Raw genomic sequence first — 8,253 nt, 5'->3', positions numbered from 1 at the left:
AATAAATAATCACAAAAATTAACACGGGTATTCATAATTTTGAGGACCAGAGTATATAGTTCTTTCACTTCCAAACATGGCACTAAACCTTAGTTATACTCTAAAAACTATATTCTTTTTAAAAGGTTCTAAAGGCCAAAACAATTGCGCTTGAAGACTTTAATGGTTATTTTCTTGTTGTATGGCTTAAATAATATTAATATAAGTGGGTTTTAGCCGGTGGACGTTCTAAGACCATAATTTTGTTACAAAGTGTTGTTATATACATTGGATGGATAATTTAATCAATATAAGAATCAAAACCGAGTATGAAATGATACAAATTCATAACAATAGTTCTGGAGTTATATAAAGTATGATATACAAATAAAAATCATATGTAATAAAAACCTTTTTATAATTCATAATAAGGTACATTTATATCGTACAAGAGTTAATTTTGGTGAAGGAAAAATACATTGTACTTTTTTTGAATTAAAAAAACTGATTGTGAGTATATTTAAATAAAAACAACAACAGATTTTTCAACAAGCAAAAGTAAGTTACTAATTATATACAAATTTGCTTAATTTTTTTGACCAAAAATATTAATTATTAACTTTTCAAAACTAAAGTAAATATGGATATTAACAACGGAATAATAATTGTGAAAACTAACTGAAAAAAAATAATAGCCTGTTTATTGTAACATTGTAGCTTGACATAGGAATATGTAAAGTTTGATTCATTTTTAAAATATATAAGTGTTATAATTATTTTTTAGAAGTTAAAATATTAAATAATTTTTCCTCTTTTATTTATTTTTTCCCCTTGTTTATTTATCCAAAAAAGTTGCATCTTACATATATAAATAAACATTGTAGTTTAAAATTACTTTTCTGTAAAAAAAAAAGACAAGAAAACATTACAATGAAGTCAAGTAAACATGTTTAAAACGAACACAAAAAAAAATGTCTTTATGTAAAATTTTTGAACTTTTTCTAAAATTGAGAATAATTTTATACAAGACCATCAAGTATCACACTAAGAGTAAAGGATGAAATTTAATAAGATTATCAAACTTCAAAGTTTAGTCGTAATTTTAATCGTACAAATAGTATAGTGAACAGCTAAAGATTACCTCTAAAGTCTCCCACGTTTAAAGGTTCCAACTGTCTCATTTTCTCCGCAACCCTTAAAATTGCATTTTCTATTGCTTGGGTCTTTTCTGGAGTATTAACTTTTCTTATTGGATAATCCAAACAGTAAAAATGGAGATATCGTTTTTTAACCTTCTTTATAATAGAGCAGAAGAAACTATCTTAAAATTTGTAGAGCCTAACAATTTATTAAAGCATGAATCACAATGTTAAATAGTTTGTGCCGTGAGTTTCCTACCCTCTGCAATGTGAGTATCAGTGGTTAAAATTCGACTTAGACAAGACTCAGAAAGTTCAATAACCTGCTTCATAGTTTCTTCACCTCATCAACATCAACTGCTGGACGTTCAATTTTCAAGTGTCAGGGCATTGGCTACAAATATGTAACGGAATACCTTTTCAAAGGAAATGAAAACCGGTAACAATGAAAAATGGAGCTATTGTATTTTGGATTATTACAACATTTTTTGACAGAGCTACAATCTTTACCAGATCTATCAGATTGTAAAATAATATTTTTCCCCGCAATTTTTTCTTTTTGGTAAATATACATCGTTGTACAGGAGCCATAGTTAGGCTGGCTATTCCAGAATACCCTTTGTACCTTACCATTGAAGACTTTTCTGAAAATTACAGATTTGTAGTACAGGATGTTTCTCAACGATGTCATCAGTGTTCCTAAAAGGTGGAAAAAAGCACCCGGTTTTTCTAATACGAAAAAAATTACAATTTTTGTAATTACCTATATGCTCTTTTCTCCAACTACAACTTGAATGATATCATCACAGTATATTTATTTAAGTGCTAACTAATTATATAGGTATTTAGAGGCCACATTTAAAAATTATAAAATTATTTTCAACTTTTTAGACTGGTTAGTACAAGCACTGTCAAACCTTCTTAAACCTGGCAAGCTACAATGGGAACTTGTGGGAAGTGTGGAATTTTTTCTCAACTAGTCTTGCAAAGGACCAGCCTATGTTCTATGAGAAAATGAAGTATTATTTTCCGTTCAATGCTTGTATGCTGGAGACTGATAAATTGCTCCGACTTAGTAAGTAGAGCGATGCAGCCAAGTAGAGAATTTAATGGTTTGTTCATATAAAATCATTCACCTTCTCTAGATTAATCACAGGTTACATAACAGTTAGATATAAGGGTATATACGTTTCATATTTCTAACATTTTATTCTCTGTTAATCAAGTGACGAGTTTCGCAAATCGTTACAAAATCAGTAGGAAGAACTAAAAAAAAGATAATCAACCTGATGTTATTGTAGAAATAATAAAAATGTGTGATTTAGTACGATAAAGAAAATTTTAAGTTATCGTATATTTATTTTGATATCAATATCAAATTAATCGGTTGATTGTAGAAAAATTGAAAATATAGAAAATAACAATTAATGCTTTTTAACAGAAAAATGAAGATATTAAGCAAAACTTATAATACTGTTCTATTTTGATAAAATAATGAAATGATTCAATTTGTAGGAAAAGGTTGTATTATGCATGATTAAAATACATATCTAACGTGATTATATATATTTATAACTTAGAAGGGTCAGGAACTAAGGGTACAACATGGAATTAAATATTTTTTCAAGAAAAATAAGGAATTTACTATTATGACAAATATGACCTCTTCAGTTAATTGCCTAAATGAAAATGATTCAAATAAGATCCTAGTCTTGTTTTTTGCAAACTCATAGTGTATATGAAAGTTAAACTTATCACAAAAATTGACAAAATCAAACTTAATGCTTGACTGAGGTGCCATTTTTAATATTTTGCAATAATGTTTGCGTGAGTATTTTTTGCATAAATATTTTTTTTTAAATTGAACTGCAGCACTTGTTCTTGTGATTATTTGAATGGAAACATTTTTTAAATCGGTTAAGTTTGAGCGGAGTTATGTTCCAATGAAGTTCGAGGATACTTTGGAAAGAGCCAAACATTAAGGGGCTCCAAAAAAGGTTCGTCTGTTCTCATAGGTATGAAATTTAACACATAGTGTTCTGTTGTGGCAATAAACACACTGACCAAAAATTATAAAAAATGTTGATGATGATTTGGGGAGAGTGTATAGGCTGCGTTATTACAAGCTGATCGTAAAGTTAAACTAAAAAAAAATATATATAGAAATAAAATTAAACTAAGGTTTTTGTTTGTATTTTCTAGGTGAAATTCTTTACTTTTATTGGAAAGTATTTTCTTAATATGATACAATGAAGTGAAACGTTTTTTTTTTTTTTTTGAAAAAAATAAGTTTTATAAACCTACACATAATCTTTGTGTACTGTGAATACAAAATACACTTTTCCAAAAACTTCCGTTATTTAACAGTATGATTTCAAATGAGTGAAAAATAAATAAAAAAGTTATTCTTCAAATATAAAAATTATATAAAAATGTTTAAATATTAATACTTTTAATCTCATTTTTAAAACTGTTTCTTTCCAATTTTGGGAATAGACAATAAATTTCATTTTTTTTTCTTCATAATTCTGTTTAAAATATTTTTTATTAATATTAAAAGCCTTAATTAAATAAATAATAGACAAAAATTATGAAGAATCAAGTTCATTAAACCTTCTTAATGAAGGTTGGCCCAATTTTAAGATTGGTTAATGTCAAGCAGTATTGTATAGACAAAGTTTGAGAGGATGGAAACCAATGAAAAATCGTCTAACAAAATGGTATCAACTTGATCTGAATGTGACAGAAAATAATTTTTTGAATGTTATTTATTTTGTTATTCTTTTAAATGTAATATGTCATAATTTTTTTCCTATCAATCTGGTTTTCGATAATTTTTCAAATAATTTTTGAGTATTTGTACTCTTTCATAGGTTTCAGGCATTTTTGAGTTAAAAAAAAAAGTAATCAACATAATAATCCATAAACAAAATAAATTAAATTTCATGTCTATTATTGATTTTGTACATACTCAAAAGTTGGAATAAACCTATACAAAGAGTAAAAATATTCAAATCGAAAATTCTTTAGGAACAAGATTTGATACAAAAAAAACCTACTTACAGAATTTTTATAATGCACCACGTACCACTAGAAGTGAATATAGAATTTATCAGATATTTTTTGTCGCCTTGTGTAATCAATAAATATTCAAATAACGTACTGAGAGGTAAATTTTTGTTGTAAAAATGGATTACATATGATATATGAAGAAGAGTATGATTTGACAAATACATACATATTTATTATAATTCAATTGATACATATATTTAATATAATAAAAATTATTTGTAATGTTGTATGATAGAAAATGTCCATGAGAGGAATTGACTTAATCTGGATGGTATTTGTGTTGTACAATCCCTTTTATTGTCCTGATTTTTCGATAAATAATTAGCTCTAAACAGTTTGCTTAGAACAATTAGTGTACTGCTCACCTGTAGCACATACAGAGCCGTAATTAGAACCTGTTCTAGAAAATGGATAATTTTTTTTTTTCACAAAACTTTTAAATTTTCTGACAATTTTTGTCATAATGTAAAGGAAATTTTGAATAATTTTTGAAAAAAAACCATATTTTATTTCCCTTTTTAATTCATAATAATAATAAAAATATTTTTTGAAAACAAAGAATTATTTCTAAAAAAGTGAAAATTTTGAGAACATAACCTAATTTGTTACATTTTTTTCCAATTATTACTACAATATTTTAGTCAATGAGGTGTACATCACAGCAGGAAGTCTGCACAACCCGAGGGCGGAGTATATTAAAGCATATAGGAAGGTGTTATTGGTCTTGTACATGGAGTGGTAGTGTAGTTTAAACTGCCTTGAAGCCCGGTACTTCCCTTGTACAGCCTAAATTTAGCTGGTCATGGGTCCAGCAGTTCACCTGAACAACGTAAGGGCCGGGGGTATTTCGGATGTTATAAGTCTTATTTGATGCTCAGGGATGCGGGGATGGAAGAATTGAACCAGGGACCAGCAGGCAACAACCGGGAGAGTGGGGGTGTATTCAAGCATATTAAAAGGAATTCTTGGTGCTTGGAGATGCAGCGGGAGTGGAGTTTAAACTGCCTTAATGCCCAATACTTCATCTGTACACCATCAGAGCCGGGGTACATTTTCGGATATTACGAGGTTCCTTGATGGTCAGAGAAGGGGCCTCGGTCCCAACAGTTCACCAACACAAACCGTTAGCTAGGTTGTACTATACCATATTAGAAGTGTTCTTGGTGCATAGAAACTCAGTAGCGGTAAACTTTAAAATTCAATTTGCCACAGTTCTTCTCCTGTTCTACCATAGATATGGGGTGTATTTTGGGATATGATGAAAGATCCTTGACGCTCATGAAGGGGTGTGGATAAATTTAACTTGCCTCGGTCACAGCAGTTCACCTCCACAGCCAGTGGGCTATATTATAAAATATTGGAAGGGTTCCTTGGTACCTAGAAACACGGCAGCAGTAGAGTTAAAACTGTATTTTGGCCCAGCAGTTCACCTGTGCAACCTGAAGGCTGGATTATATTTTGGATATAAGACAGTTCCTTTGATGCTCAGAGAAGTGACAGTGGAAGAATTTCACCTTCCTCAGGGACCCTAACGCGTGGGCGAAGGTGTATTCTAGTACATTTAAAGGTGTTGTTGTGCTTAGAAATGTGGCGGCATTGTAGTTTAAATTGCCTTGAGACCCAGTACTTTACCTTTACAAAATGAGAGCTGGGATGTATTTTGGGATATTAGGATGTTCTTTGATGCTCAAGGATGGGTCAGTGGAAAAATGTAGCTTACCCCGGTCCCAGAAGTTCACATCCACAACCAGTGGCTGGGGTGTATTTTAGCATATTAGAATGGTTCCTTGGTGCCTAGAAACACAGCAAAGGTACAGTTTAAACTGTATTTTGGCCCAACACTTCATTTGTGCAATCTGAGAGCTGGGGTATATTTTGGGAGATTAGGAGGTTTCCTTGATGGTCAGGGGAGCGTCTACGAAACTGCAAGTTTCGCCTCTGTCCCGTAATATAGCAATTACTTCATCATCAGTTGAAAGAAAAGTGCCCTTATTTAATACACTCATACTCATAAAAACAACATGAGAATAATTCTTAAAATTTTACAGTCTTTATGTTTGTTTTATATTAAGAAGAAGAGTTCTAAATTAATTTTAATTTTTTAATGTCCTGCAATCCTGGGCAAATCAAATCTATTCTAGTACATATATGATGATAACAAATAAATAATCTGCTCAAATTATTTCAGTGAATTTAGGTTTACTAAATAATATTGTTTATAAATAGAAAATAACTCTTTTTGTTTTTGGCTTAGACTTACATATTTTAATTTACTTCAATATTGGGGCTGTAATTGCCTGGGGCCAATGGGGCCTAAGTCCCTCAATATTGCTTTCAGTATTAATATTTATTCACCTATTAATGGTGAGTCCAATTTTTTTAATGATATTATTGTCAACCCTATTATATTCAGCAAATCTTCTTCTACCGTCAAAATAAAATATATACGAATGAAATAAGGAAAAACAGCTGATGGGAATATATAAATGTATCTCTCTATCAGTGATTTTGTTTAAAAATCTACACATAATTAGATTTATTGGAATTAATTAATTTATATTGATATCCTGGGTGTTAATATATATATATATATATATGTTGATAAGACTAAGTTATAACTCAGAATAAAAAGTATATATTTTAATTTAATTTTGATACATTGTGACATTATGTTTCACCTTGATTTTTCCCGATTTAATATGATGTCACGCACTCATTTTAGATTTGAGCATGCAACATTTGTTAACTTAATCCTAATATTTTTATCGAATCCCTCAGGGTAAGGATCGTCACTACTTTTCAATCTATTTAAAATGTTCATGCGTTAATTCATTCAGGATCTAACCATTGAACCATTTTTTCATAGACTTAGAGTCGGAAAAGTTCGATTCAAATACAGCTCTAGTACCAAATCCATCCATTATTCATCTCAAAATGTCAATCACGACATCTTGCTAACGTTGACGCAATCAAGAGGGCGGTTTAAGGAGTTAACTCATTCAAGAATATAAAAAAAAATTGACTAAAAAGTAGTAAACGACCCTTACACCGAGATATTCGTTTCCTTTTAAAAGTTCTGGGATTAAGTAAACAATTATTGCATGCTTAGCAGGGGGTTGTCTAACTAAATTCAATTTTATTCAAGAAAAGTACTTCATTGAAATTTTAAATACAAGAGATAGAGATATTTAGTAATTTACAAGTACCTGCAATGTATTTAAGTACAAGTACTATGAAGAATATATTTACCTCTGCAACGTTGAAGTTGAACGGGCTAGATAAAATTCAAAATGTATATTTTATCAGGAAGGTATGTCATTTTGTAGCTTATTAGCACAAAATAAGTTTTTCACATAGGTATCTATGTTAGTATATTAAATAATATTTATATTCAGGGAATTGTATTATTTTGCCGTAAGACAGAACCCTCCCTGCCGCTTTGTCGCAAACTAATATAAGCTAACAATACTTCTGCACTATTGATGACAATATTTATTTTATAAAAATGTTTTTAAAGAAAATAGATTAAATTTTTTTCATCAATTTCAGTCGAAAGTAAATCGAAAGGATTTTATACTTTTAAAGACCAAGGATCAGAACTCATGTTTCATAAATAATTATGTATACGTACTAACTTAAGAGAACTTAATATACTTGGCCCCATTCCTTACGCTTAGTTTTAAAATGAGCACATGACGTCATTTTAAGTTAAGAGTAATCAAGGTGGAAACATGCCTTAACAAAGTATAAAATTTAATTAAACAATGGATAATTTTCGAAGCAATGACATCGTTATATACACTTATATCTACATATTCATATTTAAAAGATATATCGACTAAAGCCAACTTAAAATATTTTCTACGTAAATATCACATTCTAAAGTTACAGTTATCAAGATTTTTTAGAATAATGTTGCTTCTATGCGAAGTAATTTATGGGATACTAGATTTATGTCGGAGAAAAAGTTGCTTTTAAGCAAATGTTTATCCTGTATATTACCTTGACCTTTTATGTGTTCATATGTCTCGTACATGATTTAAAAAAAAAAAGATATCATAAT

This window comes from Lepeophtheirus salmonis, chromosome 6 (genome assembly GCF_016086655.4).
Source record: "Lepeophtheirus salmonis chromosome 6, UVic_Lsal_1.4, whole genome shotgun sequence".
NCBI lineage: Eukaryota > Metazoa > Arthropoda > Copepoda > Siphonostomatoida > Caligidae > Lepeophtheirus > Lepeophtheirus salmonis.
Note: the sequence above shows the minus strand (reverse complement) of the source record.